Consider the following 15,144-nt stretch of genomic DNA (forward strand, 5'->3'; position numbering starts at 1 on the left):
GCTCTTAACCACTCTGTTCTGCTGCCTCCAGTGGGGTGCCTGTGGAGCTCCCCCGCGCCACCTCTGGGGTAGGAGCGGCCCATCTACAGCAGGCAGCTCCCTCTACAAACCCCCACAAGGTCAAGGACTGTCGCTCTTTGTAAGAAACCCAAGGGAAGCTGCTGAGCGCTGGCACCGTAAGAGGCTAATCGGTCCCCATGGTCGTGCTGGGCCCATGGGATCCGGGCTGAGCAGCTCACCCCAGGCCCCAGGGCTCTAATTAGAGTCCTTGTGGGTGGGGGGCAGCCAGCCCCAAGGGGCTGTGATCCCTCTGGGAGTCCCCAGCTCTCCTCGTGTGCAGCAGCAAGGACACGGGCCCCTGGGCCACGTCTGCAGGGCACGGAGAGAGCATGGCTGCAGGACACCCCGGAGTTGCAGGCCCCTGAAGGAATCCACACCACACGCGACTGCTGTGACCCCCAGCCGCCCCTCCCGCTCTCTGGGCCTCGCATCTCCTCCGCGTGCGGGGGAGGGGGGGCAGACGGCGCCTTCTGACGACGCTTCCGCTCCGTGTCCTCGCGCTCATCTCGCCCCCCCCCCCCGTCCAGCTCACACAATCACTGCTTTGCTAACTAATCTGTCCTGGCCCTGAACCGTCTGCGAAGCCCAATGGAACACCTCCCCTTGTCAGGCAATTTTCAGTCCCATCCAGCCCGCAGGGACCGCATGCCTCTGGAGAAGCAGATCCCACCCCGGGCACAGGGATAAAGACGCCGGCCTCCCGCTTGACGGCTGGGGGATGGGCCACAGGTAACCAGCATCCATGTGATAAGCTCTTCCCCGGCCCAGAGGAGGAGGGATGGCCCCCTCAGCAGGCAGCTGGGAGAGGATGGCACTCTGTCCCCCTCTCCCCCCTCTTTATAGCCACAGCAGGGATGGAATCCTTGTCTGACTCCAGGCCTGGCTGCCGGTCTGTTCCAGGGCAGAGAGAGCAGAGTGAAGCGGCATCATGTATTTAGGGACAGTGAGGAGCCGGGTGTGGCTGCCTAGAAGCTGGCGTGACCCGGGTGTGCGGCCAGAGACGTGGAGAGCAGCAACGAAGGGCTCTGAGCGTAGGAGAAGGGGGTGCACCACGAGGTAAGCACAGGGACCACGCTGAATGTGCATTAAGTGCTTCATCTGTTTAGCGCGTTTCACAGATGATCACGTTGACCTCTCACTGCGCAGACGTGGAGACTGGGGCTCGACGCAGGAAAGCACTCTGCCTGTGGTCCCACGCTCAGGAGGCAGCAGCTGGATTCCGGAGCCTCTGCTTCTAAGTGCCCCTCCCCACCCTGGGGGCTGGGGTCACCAGAGCCTTGTAAAGGGGGGGGGGGATTTGAGCTGATGACTTGGCCAGAGCTGGCACCTGGGGAGCCGGGCACCTGGGGCGCCGGGCACCTGGGGAGGGGCCGGAAGGACGGTGCCTGAGCTGGGATCCTGGTGGGGGCGGGGGCGAAGGCCCTGCCCTACACACAACTTGCCTTCTCTCCTGACTAACGACTACCCACCCAGTCTCATCGCCCCGGCTACGGGGTCACCTCTGCACGAAGGGGACTTGCCCTGTTTCCCCCACAGCACTTGAGTGACAGATGCATACATGTCGCACTGAGTCTCACTTCTGTCCCCGTTGGCAAGGCCCTCTCTGTGACCGGGGACGTTGTTACTGTAAGTCCTCGAGAAATATCCGGGCGGGAGGTGGCGGCACTGGCCTCAGGAGGGCAAAGGGGAGGCTGATTTCGCGGTGGAGATGCTTCCACGGCAGCCGGTTCAGGGTCCCACCCCGAGGCCACGCGGGCTCTTGGGGGCTTCCTGCACGGAAGAGCAGGCACTGGAGGGGCCGCCCGGCTCCTGCAGGTGCCTGGGGCCCAGGTCCCACCCTCCCTGGGTGTTCAGGAGTGGCGACGGATGGAGAGGAGGGAGAGGCCAGGGGCAGAGTGGTGGGAGCGGGGCCCCAGGAGGAAGATGGAAGAAGTACAGACAGTGGAGGGAGGGGAGCCACATGCTGTCCCCTAAAGCGGGGGGAGGGGGGGGCTGCGCTAGGCCCTACGGTGACCTCACTGTAGCCTTCGGAGAACCCAAGGAAGGTTCTATATTTCAGTAGGAAGAGCAGGCTGGCAGGGCCTGGGGTTTCCAGGGGTCAAGGAGCTGTGACCGGGATGCAGCTTCCCGGCCCACCCGGCTGGCTTCCTCCACTTGGTTTAACTGGATTCGCTGGGGGCCAGCCCATCCGTCGGTGCCCTCAGGAGGGCTCCAGGCATCTACTGGGACGTACCCTGTGCCCGGCGCAAGGGGAGCCCACAGCGGAAAAAGTCAAGGTTCCCAGCCTCGGGGCCCTCGCAGCCCTGTTCCCCTGTTCCCGGCTGTTCCCCGCTGTGGCTCTCCCCCTCCGGTCCTTGGCAGCACTGCACTCTGGGGGCTTCCTCCGAAAAGACCCCGCTCAACCGGTCAGAAAGGATTAATTCAGATCAGGAAATCAGAGTGACTTGCTGACCACCTGGTGTTTACATCACTCCTTGCCACTTAAGACACACTTGAGAGGAAGCCAGGGGGTTAAATAAGCCTTCCCTCCTGAGCAAGATGCGCTTGAAGGACTCGCAAGGGCGTTGGGAGAAGCGCCCTTGAAAAACTCAGATTTGGGGAAAAGGAAAACAGAGCCCTGCAGGGGCTGGCTGAACTAAGTGATAATCCGTAATAAGTCACAGGCAGGCGCGCAGCCTAAATGGAGAGCTGACCCCGCCGCACAGAACGGCACTTCTGGGCATTTCCAGGGCTCCTTATCAAGCGTCCGCACCTGGGGCTCTGTTTCCACTCCGCAGGCTTTATCGGCTCCATTCTAGAGAAGAACCTGCTGAAGCCCCGAAGACAGACCGTCTGGATCAAGATCATACAAAGTCACAGTAAGAACGAGCAGGGATCTCAAGCTAATAATGGCTTACGGGCCGAATGGGTCCCCTATACGTGTTTGGTTCAGTGTATCAGAATTTTAAGCCTTCAGTTTGCAGGTACTGGGGGAGGGAGCGGGGGTGTGTTTCCCAGCTTACCGGAAGTCCCGCCATGACTCTTCTCTGGTCCCTGACCTCTTGACTCATTCTCTGACCTGCCTGGCCTTCGCTGGACCTTGAGTTTGCAGCCTAACATCCGTGGCACAATCTAGTCCCTCCAGATTTTGTGTCCCTAAGTGGCAGAGGGACAGTTACCCTTTCTCCTTCCCTAGAGGAGATATGCAGAACTCTCCGGAATGGGAGCATCAAAAAGGCAGTCAGTATTGTAATTTTATATTTGGGAAACAACAAATGCTATTGTTCTCCTAATACAAGCTCAGTTGGATTTTTCTTTTTAATGCGGAGAGACTCTGCTTTAGAATATTTTGCGAGAATGAGGAGGGTGTGTATTTTCAGAGTCGATTAAGGGTCAGATTCCTGGGTCTCAAATACTTCCCACCAGAGAAAGCTGATTTTATTTTTAAAAGACTCACATGAATGCTCACTTTGGCCACACATCTGTTCTTGATTCCTGCACTTAGATTTCTAAAGGAATCTTTATAGTACAAACCTCCCCTTCTCTGTACAGTGAAAAATCCGATGCAGTGAGAAAAACCTACCCTTTTGGGAAAATGGGACTTTTATTGAGCAAATTTTCTGAAGTCCCTGGGCCATGAAGAAAGTCATGGATAACTTCCACTGAGTATGTCAAAGGTTTTCAGAGACTGACCCATCAGCTATGATAGGGGCAGGCGGAACAGGGTAGTGGTTAAGGGCACTGGCCCTGAGGGCAAGAAAAGTCCGGGTTTTGGGTCTCAGCTCAGATGCTGTGTGACCCCAGATTAGTCACCCAGCCTCTCTCACACAGAGGTGATGATATTTACTTTTAGCTACCATGAGGATTAAAGGAGCTAATATGGAAAGCGGTTAACACAGAACTTGGTACAGAGTAAATGCTTGCTCCCTGGCAGATAGTATAATAAATCACTTGATTAGGGCTAGTATTATTTGTTGTTTTTTTTTTTGATAGCTATGGGGGAAAGTCCTAGGCAGAACGCCACAGTTATGTTAACCTATAGGCAATCAATACAAGGGAGCGGGGCCAGCCACTGCAAAGTGCGGATCAAACCAAATTCTCGGAGCAAATTGCTCATTAAACACAACTCCCGAAGTGGACATGTGTACCTTTACTGCAATTAGCACATTCGTTCCGATCCTGGTTAAATGTCAGCTGTCTTCACTGGTCCACTGACCGAGTCTCCCCGCCCCCTCTCCTGCCGCCCAAGTTGGAGGTGTGAGAATCCGAGGTCTCAGGCTCACTGCCTCACTCCCTGTCATCCAGCCCCAGGATCAGCAGAATGAATGACCCTCGCTCTCTGGGCATCCAGAAGCACGTTGCTTTCTCCTGGCAGGGGTGGGGGGGTGTTGGGAGGGTGATTTGCTCAGACAGGTTTGCAGAAACAAACAAAATGGTTGCTTGCGTCCGAGTAATCAGGATCGCAGCTCTCACCCGTTTTTAAAACAGCTCAATGCCTGAATCCAGCACCCTCTTTCTGCTTCCCAAGAGGAGTGACACATCTCTGCCAACATGCAAATGATGCACTGGGGGGGGGGGGGTTTCTGAGGGTGTTAACCCCATGCTCTCCAATCCCCGATTCGGGGAGTCCATATTATGTACCAGTTGTTCAAGAGGGAGACATGAAGAGCGCAGATGAGAGTATTTCCTTTTCGAAAGGGTTTCCAGCGTGGGGTCATTTAGGGAGCTTGCCGAGAGAAGAGGCCATTTCCCCAGCGTGGTTTGCACACGGGCTTTTAGCCACAGCACGCTGCAGCGAGGTACATCAATCAATCGTGCTTTCCAAATGCAAAATATTTATGTATATTTTTGGTGATGGGGGCTGTTCATTTGTTCTACAGAGATCCACTGGCCTGGCATGAAGAGCTCTGTTATTTATCGCTTTCACACTCATTTTAGCCCGTTCCAACACCACAAATTACAAGCGGACACAGGGCCGGGAGTGGGTCCGTATTCTGGCCTCTCCTCGTTGGGTTGGTCAACGATTACAGCCACTGCGGATGGAGCTATGCTCACGAGCAGCGTCTGACGCTCTAGCTGCCTTACCTTATTTGGTCTGAGAACAAGCTATGAGCTCAGTCTGTTCTTGTCCCTGTTTTTGCAGATGAGGACACGGAGACTCGGGCAGGTAGAGGGACTTGTCCAGGGATTTGACTTTGGCGCCAAAGCTGATCTGGGCAGCCACCTTGCCGAAGGCTTCCCCATTCCTCTTGGGCTGGAATTGTCGCCCTGGCCCATCAGCATCTCCACGGGGGTCGAGGTGCCCTGAGTGCGGGGCTCGAGCCCGCTCCCTTCTGGTTCCCTCTCCCACCACCTGCCTGCCCCCCACAAGGTGCCCCCTCCAGGTACTCCCTGGGGCCTCGACTTCCTTCCGGCAGCAGTCTGAGATTTAAATCCCGGCCCCTTCTCTCTCCTGGAAGTCACTTCACCTCTCCTGGCCCTACTTCGTGCCAGGAGAAGGGAAGGTAATTATCCCTCTCCGCCGAGGTTGTGGGAATGATGGAACTAGGCAAGGCCAGTGTCCCCCACGGCTCTCCCCACCCACCCACCCAGCCCAAGCTGCCTTCTCGGGGAGCTCACACCCCAGACTCAGTCCCCTCTGCACTCTTGCTCACTCGCTCCAGCAGGTCCCGAATCAGCATTCAACACACATCACAGTGCCTGTGCAACGCCATTATCTCCCGAGGACACAGGCTCCGTTGTCACGGCAACCAGAGTCCTTCCACCAACTCTATTTAATAATTTCTCAACAGTGGAGCTGGGCTGGCTTGGGGAAGGGGAAAGAGCACTAGGTTAGGGGTTAGAAGCTCTGGGTCCTAGCACCTGCGGCCCTAGGGCTCCTCCTCTCTGGGCCTCAGTTTACCCATCTGTAACGCAGGAGTGTCTGAAATGGGTGGGTTTTGTGACTTTCTCCGGCCTAGAAAAACCTAAGAAACAAATTTCCAGGTCCAAGAAGCAGGGGCCTGGAGCTCCCAGAGATCAGATGGAGGCTTGAGTGACATCTAAAATCCACAAGAACCAGAAGGTACCATGGGTGCCCAAACTCTCTCCTTCTGGTGGACTGCCCACCAAAACGTCACTTTTCAGATGCTTATGCCATCTCTGTGGCCCTGTGGGTTCAGAGCTGGGGTTGCTAAGGAGACACAATTTTGCCTGCAGCTAGCAGGGCCCCGACTCTCCCCATTTTGCAGATGTGTAAACTGAGGCTGAGACGGCAAAACGGTTGTCCATGGTCACTCCGCAGGTGGAAAGCCCAGCCGTCCAGGAAGGCCGGGATGGTGTGCTTAGAGAAGAGAGCCAGTCGGCCTGCCTGTCGTCCCTCACGGCCCACGGCTGATCGTGCTCTGGCCCCCACTGATGGGGCCTCTGGCTCTCACTGAAGAAGACTCATAGACAACAAAAAGCAAGAAGGAAGTATCTACTACGTGACCGCTGTGCTGGGCCCCAGAGACTCCAGAAGGCATGGCATCTCTATTTATAGGGAATGCATCTGCCTGTGAACAGCTCGTCAAAGGCCAGAAATAATGATGCCAGATTCGTCTCCACAACCCAGCTAGGACCTGGCATACAGAAGGTGCTCAAAATTGCATCTGGCCCCGTTGTTTGCCCACGTCTGTCCCTGAAGGCAACTCGTCTGGGCCCCCAGAGGCCTCTACGAAAATGTCCCAGAGCAGTCACGGACATCCCCAGCTCCAAGGAGCCGCTGCAGACCCCACACCGACGAGGGGGACCCGTGCAGACAAGCTTTGTGGCTCCTGTCTGGCCCCAGGGTTGGGGAGGGGGTGGTTCTGCCTTGGCCCGGGTCCATGGCACGGCTTTTAGGCATGGCCACTGCCAGCCCAGCGGCGCTATTAAACTCCTCCGGGGTTGGCATTTTCATTTAATACCCGCGGCATAATTAACAGTGCTGCATCTGCTCTGTCATTACTGGCATTCACTGCCATTTGGAGAAAGGGCTCTTATCTTCCCCAGTCATTAGTCTCGGGAGGCTATTATGGGGGAAATGGAGGAGGAAGCGGGGCGTGCAGCCACCCTTCCCCTGCCCGGAGAGCTGGCGCCGGGCTCGGGGAGCAGCCCACGGTCCAGTCCAGTCCAAACCTCTTGGCTTTATGGACTGAAGAAGCAAAGTCCAGAAGGGGGGAAGGACCTTACCCTTTGTCCCCTGCAGGCTTGACGCCCGTCCGGACTGCAAGCCCCAACTTCAGGGTCCGGCAGACCCAGATCTGAGCTGCAACTCTGCAGCAGGTCAGCGGGGCGACCCTGGGCAGCCACGTGAGCTCCCCGGGTCTCAGTTTCCTTGCGGAGGATCCTAGAACACGGCGTGTCAATTGCTCCGCTCAAGTGCCTGGATCACAGAGCTCAAAATCCGGGCTTGTGGCTATCTGATCGTTGGCTACCAACCTGTTAAAAATGGATGCCTTTAAATTCCATCTTCACATAATACTCTTCAGTAGGATAACTTCTTCCCTGTTCCCAAAGTCACATAAAAAAAAAAAAAATCACGGGCGAGTCCTTGATCCCAAGCTCCGAAAACATCCGACATGGGAGCAAATGGGCAAAGGGCCTGCTCAGGCAGCGGGGGGGCTGGATTCGGCTTCGGTTGCTTGTTTCGTATAGCTTACACTCTGCCTCGGAGCCAAAGCTCCTGGCTCTTCCACTGCGACCTCCACTCAGGTGCCTTCCAGAGGCAGTGGGCAACGTGAAAAGGCTCATGGGGGTCGGCATCAGTGAGACCTGGGTTCAAACTCTGCTGTGCAAAGCAGGGTAAGTGACTCCACCTCCTTCACCCTCCAGGTCCTCCTCTGGCTGACGGGGACAGTAGCACCTATGTCCCCGGCCCCCAACCCCTAGCATCCGTTTCACCTGCCTCAGGTGACCCAGGAGGCATTCCATACTCGGTGGCTGGGGACTGGCTGGCCACCCAGCAAGGGACCAGTGAAACTATCAGGTGTCCCTGCTCCCCCTCCCCCCCCCAGAGGGAAGCTCCCAGAACTTATGATTTTTCATAATCTCCAGGGTATAAGGTAACGGCCAGAATGAGAGGCTGACTCCCTCCCCTCTCTTACCCTCTCGTCTGGAAACGACTCAGAACCACGTGGTTTGCTCCTCCAGCGAGTCCCAAACAATCCAAGTCGCACCTATGAAGACTTCCCCACACCCTTCCTGGTTGCCAAGGCCCTGAGATCCTTCCAGACAGCCTCATGGGGCCCCTGGTTTATTAGCTTCCACCCAAATCCATCTAGAGAAGCATGCCTGTGTTCATGGGTGTGTCTGCGAATAATCATCCCTTCTTGCCCCCCTCAAACCTGGCCACCACTGGGGGGACCCCTGGCCAAGTGAGCACACAAACTTCACAAACTCGGGGCATAACTGAGGACATGTTAGCTTCTGGCCAGAGGGCAGAACTAGAGCTAAGGCTTAAACAATCCAGAGCCCTATTCTCCCAAACTGCAAGGAGAGCTTCCCTTCCCACACTATCCTGGAGCAGGCTTGCCTGGGCTTCTTCTCAAGGGGCAACCTGGCAAATCTGGACCTGGGTTCAGTAAAAGGGAATCCCACCAGCTGAGAATCCAGAGGTCAGAGATAAGCGTGTTCAGAGCCTCAGTTTCCCCATCCAAAGGACGGAGATAATAACAGTCATATTTTCACGTGGATCTCCTAGGGCTGTTGCAAACTTGAGCAGAAAAAGCACTTCGACTATAAAATCCTACATCAGTGTTAAGCGTGTGTGTAGTCACGCAAGTACAAAGAGACCTCCTTTGAGTCAAGGTCATTCTAACCTGGGCTTTATGAGAAAACGAGCTTTAAGAAAAAGTCTCTTTGGGGCACCTGGGTGGCTTAGTCGGTTAAGCGTCCGACTTTCGCTTAGGTCATGATCTCGCGGTTCGTGGGTTCGAGCCCCGCGTCGGGCTCTGTGCTGACTGCCGGCTCAGAGCCTGGAGCCTGTTTCAGTCTGTGACTCCCTCTCTCTCTCTGACCCTCCCCTGCTCACGCTGTCTCTCTCTCTTTCTCTCTCCTAGAAATAAATAAAACATTAAAAAAATTTTAAAAAAAAGAAAACGTCTCTTTTTGTTCGACAGAGGAGTCTTCTCCAGGATATCCAGGACCATATTTTCTTCCCCTGGAATACTTCGTACAGGATCCAGAGGCAGAGCAGCTTCGAGAACGTTTTTCTGCGCGCTGCCCAGTACTCGGTTCTAGCAAACGGTAATTCTGACACCAAATGTCGTTCAACTCCCATGGCTGCTGCCCTCTCCACGTACAGAGGCTCCTTACTAAACAATAGGGCCATGAAGGCAACCTGCTGCCAATGCCTTTCGGGGCGTCTTTGACCTTGTGTGTCCCTCTGACCAGGGCTCAGTTGTCCCAGGAGCTGGCGTGCATTGCTGAGCCTGCAGACACCGTGCAGCGGACAGGTGGGCAGAGCACTGCAGGCCACGGTCCGCGGCGGCCCTGAGCTCGCCCTCCCCGGCCCGCTCTGTGTGCCATCCGGCCCCATGCGACAGGGCCCCAGGTACCCTAATGTGGCCTGTTCCACCTGGCTGCACACCCCGGGCTTCCAGGGCGCCCCAGCCAATCGCTCTGTGAGACCTGGTCTCCTTGTAATTTCCAATTTGTGACAAATGTAAAAATAGAAGGCCATTCGACGCAGGCAGCTCGCATCAAATTGGACGCGGCTCTTGTGTCATGTCGGATCGAGGTAGAGGGAGCTGATGACTCCGTCGGCTGCTCTCAGTGGCTCCCGGAGCCGCGAGTGGGTCCTGACGGCCTGGGTGCACAGCACTCAAAACCACTTTAAATGAGTTTGAACTCCAGGTCACAACGCTGCCATAAGAAGCAGGGCACTTGAGTGTGAATCCCTGTCCTGCGCCTTAGCTGCTGAGGGACCTCAGCACAAACTCCTCTCTCCATGCCTCGGCTTCCCCCAAAGAACACCCCCTCCCCCTCCCCCGCAGCCCCCCAGGGCTGCAGCAAAGCTCAGTCATTGGAAAACAAAGCAGGGAAGTGCTTTCTAACTGTGCAGCTCCTTAAATGGGGAGTGTGGTCCTTGCCCAGAGAGCCACACTGGGGGTGGGGGGTGGCCACTGCGGGGGTGGCTCTTCCGTGGCAGGAATGTCAGTGCTGCAGCAGAGTTCGGGCTCCAGGGCCACCTGCTAGCCTAGCAAGCCCACAGCAAGGGCCCTCAGCTCTCTCCTTCTCGGTTTCCTCATCGGCACAGGGACAATTCCGTGCGCCTCAGGGGCTTTGGTGAGAATTAAATGCAATCAAATCATGTAAGTAAAGCACACAGCACGCAGGCGAACGGATCATCAGCTTGCAGTAACTGTTAGTTATTACTGTTATTGATGATATTACCACCGGAACAATATTTAGCGCATTGTTTTGCTTTGTTTTCTGTTTGTGACTGGATCCAAGTCTGTGCTGAAATATCACAGCTTGTGTTCACACCCACCAGCTGTGCCAGGCAGCCCGTACCCCACCGTTAGCTGGGCTCCCCACTCTCACACCCCTCTCCCCTGGCTCTGAGGTCTGCAGCTGAGCTCCGAGCTGAGATGCAGGATGTTCGCAAGGCTCACGGAGGCACGTTTCCCGGGAAGCCCGATTCTGGGGTCCGTATCTGTCCACCCAGCCATTTCCTCCTCTCCGGCTCCCTCCACGCCCCTGGCAACCTTCAGAGAATGGGGCCAAAGCGGATCTCCTAAGAGGGGCCGTGCTGCTCTTTGCAATTGGAGTCAATTCAAGGTTGTTTTCATGGCAGTGGGACCCTGCTCTGTGGCCCCAAATGGCCGCAGAGAAGCTTGGCGACTCTGCACCGGGAGATCGAAGGGGCGGCGCTGGTACGGGTACCACAGGCCGGCTGACACTCACACCTCCGTTTCCTTCAGGGAACAAGGCGACTGAGGGGCTCTCACTGGGTTTGGCATTGTGGGTGCAGCTGAGGGACGCCTGGGGCCGGGAGGGTTTCAGGCATCCCCTCTGCTCCCAAGGACGAAGGGGATGGACTTGGGATGCTGGCGCTGGGCCTGTGATGGGGAAATTCCAAGTGGCTTGGGACGCTTGTCTCAGCTGCTGAGCTCACAGTCAAGCCTAGGAACAGAGTCTTTATGTGATGGCCGCAAGCCACCTGACGTTTGTGCTTTACCGAAGCTCTTACCATATGCTGGGAAGGCAGACAAGTAGCCGCTGCTCAGACAGCAGACCCAGAGGCCTCACCGCCAATCACCAAATCCTCAACATCACCCTTCAGCTTCATCTGTGGCCCAGAAAACCGAGGCCCAGAGACCTAGCATGGACCAAACTGTTGGCCAGGAAATCAGAGGAGCAGGGTTCAAATCCCTGCCCCACCTCTTCCTGGCTGGGTGACCTTGGTCAAGTCACTTCCCATCTCTGTGCTGCAGTTTCCCCACCTCTGCCGTGGGGATAGAAGAGGGCTTGCTGCACCAGGTTGTTAGCAGTGGCCTCGTGAGCCGGGCACACCCATACCGGAAGCTTTCAGTTCTCCACTCTTTCCTCCCAGCAGGGATGAGAACTTACCCAAGGTCACCCGGCCAGAGAACGGCAGCACCCTAGCTTAAAGCCAACTCAGTGCGGGCTGGTCCTGGTCTCAGAGTCCGTGTTTCACAGCCTCTCCGCCCCCCCCCCCCCCCCCCCCCCCCCGGCTCCCTGACACAGATCGCTACTGCAGGTCGGTCCACGCCGTCACCTTCCATCCGTGCAGGTTTTAGTCTAAGACACTTGCTGAGTGCCTGCTATGAGCTGGGCCGCGCGTGCACGGAGTTCCTGATCCCCAGGCATGCGGAATCCGGGGGAGACAGAACTAGTGTGCTTCTTTTAGCTCTGATGGACTCGCTCTTTCCTCCAAGGCGGGTCCTCCTGGGCCTCTGGATGCCCCTCTCAGCTCTACCCTGAGCTCCTGGGGAGGGGGGAGGGCGCTTCTCACCGCATCCCCGGGCTCTGGAATCAAGGGCTGCACCCAAGCGAGATGGTCCCCGCTTTCTCTCCCACAGAGGCGGCCTCTCTGCTGCTGCGGTTCTGAGGGATTGCCCCACTCCCCAGATGCTCTGCCAGCCAAGCCGGGCTGTGTGCCCCTGCCTGGGACTCCCTGGTTGTCCTCCGAGCCCTGGCCACCGAGCCAGCGCTTGGCTGGAGAGAGAGAGAGTGCTTTCTTTGTTTGCTGCTTGCCTGACCATTTATTTGAGACTCCAGAGAGGCTCAGCCATTTTGCCCTGGATGCTCTGGGGGAAAAGTCCCTCCCCCTCCTCCAAGGACTTGCACCTCTAAGGGCAGCGTCTCCTCTTCCTCCTCTGCCTGGGGGAGGGTCTGAGACTGCTAACCACGACCAGCGCAGAGGCTGGGTCAACCCTTCGCAGAGAGAGTGCTCCAGAGAGAGACACAGACAGACAGACAGAGGGTGCAAGCTGCCTGTAGTTCCCACTGACCTCCTTCCTTCTGGAATCTGGGAGTTGGGGCAGGCTTTTCAGACTCCCTTATGTACACATTTCCCCCAAAGTTCCCCAAGAGACAGAAAGATCTGAGCAATACCAGCCCCCAACACCCCCTCTCACCAACCACCTCCTCTCTCTGGCCCAAAACCCACTTTGTGTGTCACAGAAAAATGAAGGTCGACTCCGAAGTCCATTCACAGCTTCTGATTTTGGGGGCGGGGGGCGCCAAAGCTCAGGAGCCATTTTCTAGGGCTTCCCCCACCGCCCCAGTTCATGGGGAGGAGGCTGGGTTTCTGGAAGAGGGAGCGAGCGCTCCAGCCGCGGATCAGGAAGAAGCTCTGAGGAAGGGCTTTGTCATTTGGCTTTTTAAAATCCGATTTTCTCCTTGGGGTCCATGTCTATTTTGGAAAAAGAGCAGCTACGAGCCTGAGTAGTGAGCTGCCCGGTCGAAGTTCCTCATCTGAGGACCAAGCCAAGCTGGAACAGGGCATCCGGGGGCGCCATCCGTGGCGATGGGGGGCACAAAGGGGCCGGGCATGGAGACCCCCAGGTCATTGCCCTGGGGGTAACGGCGGCAGGCGGTGTCCCCTTCCCCTCCCCTGAGAATCAGTACGGGTTACGAGAAGGTGAAAACAGTTTCCGCGGCGACAAGGGGACACCGTCCTCCAGCCCTCTGGGGGACTCCCCTCACCCTACATTCCTCGGAGGAAAGGAGTGGAGAGCGCGGCGCGGGCTCCTGTGCGCTCTGCCCAGTACGCTTTTTAGCCAACATTTCTTGAGAGCCTGAGTTGCCCCAGGATGGGAAGGGGGGGTGCCCCAGGATGGGAAGGGGGCGCCCCAGCCCCAAGCCGCTCGCCCAGAGCCCCTGGAGAATAAATGAGGCGCACGGCTCTACCTCCGCGCAGCCGACCCCGCGACGGAAAAGTGGCGCACTGCCCCCCAAACGCTCTCCCGGGGGCCCCGCCAGCCCCTGGGGATGAACGCGGCGCTTCGACGGCCCCAACAGAGACCAGCGCCGGTGAGGGGATCCGAGGGGCCCCGCGTGCGGGAAGGGGCCCCGGGCTCCCGCGCCCGCGGCGCGAGTCCCCCCCGCCCCCGCGCGTCCCAGAGGCGCGGCCCCGGGCTCACGTCGGCGGTCGGAGCGGCGGCCCGGGCTCCTCCGCGCGGCCCCGGGGGGACGCGAGGCGCCGGGGCTGGAACCCGGGCGTCCGCCCCCACCCCGCCCCCGGCCCGACCCGCCCGGGGCCGTCCGGGGCTCCGAGCCCCGCGCCCCGACGCCGGCCGCGCGTTCCCTACCTGCGGCCCGGGCTGCGCTGCCCGCAGCGGGCGCCGCGCGGGCAGCTCGGCCGCTCGGCTGCGCTCCGGCCGCGGGGCCGCTCCGGGCTCGGGCCGCGCGGCGCTCCCGGCTCCTCCGCTCCTCGGCGCCTCCGCTCCGCGCCGCTCGCCCGCAACCTCGCCGCTCGCTCGGGCTTCCGAGGGCGGGCGGAGGGACGCGGGGAAGGGGCAGGGCGGGGGAGCGAGGCGGCGCGGGCAGGGGGGCGGGGCGCCGCTCCGGGAGCCCGCCCAGCCCGGGGAGGGGCGCCGCCCGCGCCCGCCCCCCGCCCGCGCCGCGCGCCCCCCGCCCCGCCCGCGGCCTCGGCCCCCGGCCGTCGCCGCCCTCTCTGCCCTCCCCTCCTCCGCCCCGTCCTCTCTCCATCCCGCCTGCCCGCGCTCGCCTCTCTTCGTCCCCAGTCTCCTTCCCTTCTCTCCGGCCCCCCCCACCTCCCCCTGCCGGCGCCCCCCGCCCCCCAGTCCTTCCCTCGTCTCCCTCGGTCTGTTGGCCCCTTCCCTGCCCTGGCCGGGGGTCCTCAGCGCACCTGTCTTGGTCTCTGTAGCCCAGTTCTTCTCCACACGTTTTTTCCCTCTTGGCTTTTCTCTTGCCAGCCTCGCAGTCCGCTTCTGTCGGTCTTTCTCGGGCGCCCTCTTCTCCCCGTAGGTCATCAGGCCCCTGGCTGGGGGTGGGGTGGGGTGGGCTCCTGCCCCTTCTCTGCCCTCCCCAGGGTGGCCTCCCGCGCTGACTGTTAGGACTGAGGAGGGAACGACTCCTGACCCAGAGCTCACTCACGCTGTGGGTGCCAGGCTGGGGGTGTGCGGGGGCAGGCAGGGAGGGACGGGTTGCCACCAGTTGGGCTTGGGGACACTAGTGGCCATGTGTGTGGAAGGACAGTTGGTAAACAGATGACTGAAAAGGGCAGCAGCCTGGAAAAACACCCAAGGGGTGGCGGCAGAATCCCCAAGAAGTCACCTACTTAACTTCCAGGTTGTTGTTGTTTTTTAACAGTTTATTGTCAAGTTGGTTTCCATATAACACCAGGTGCTCATCCCACATAACTTCCAGTTTTTGAGGTTTGAGAGACTGTCCCAGAGAAGGTTCTCTCCTAGCCAATCCCAACCCAGTGCCCGAGGACTCCCTCCCTCCCCCCCTCACTGTCACAAAGGCGCCTGGGTGTGGGGCCACAGCTGCCCTTCCCTCTGGGTCCCTCAAGGACTCATAGAAAGGATCCCATCTCTGCAGCCTGACCTGCTCTTCACCTTCCTCTCTCTTTCCCCAGGGCGGGCGTTTCCTGATTGGCTAGCCATC

The 15,144-nt window shown here is 58.5% G+C and overlaps 1 protein-coding gene across 1 annotated transcript in view; it reads right to left on the reverse strand.

Annotated features, from left to right (window-relative positions):
• The window catches only part of SLC6A1 (solute carrier family 6 member 1), a 41,293-nt gene extending 27,394 nt beyond the window's left edge, over nucleotides 1–13,899 (reverse strand). Inside the window, exon 1 of the mRNA XM_039231408.1 lies at nucleotides 13,821–13,899. The gene's annotated coding sequence lies outside the window, so the exon portion shown is untranslated. The remainder of the gene's footprint in view (nucleotides 1–13,820) is intronic.
• Nucleotides 13,900–15,144: the final 1,245 nt, after the last annotated feature.

This window comes from Hyaena hyaena, unplaced genomic scaffold, assembly GCF_003009895.1.
Source record: "Hyaena hyaena isolate Hyena2069 unplaced genomic scaffold, ASM300989v1 scaffold_56, whole genome shotgun sequence".
NCBI lineage: Eukaryota > Metazoa > Chordata > Mammalia > Carnivora > Hyaenidae > Hyaena > Hyaena hyaena.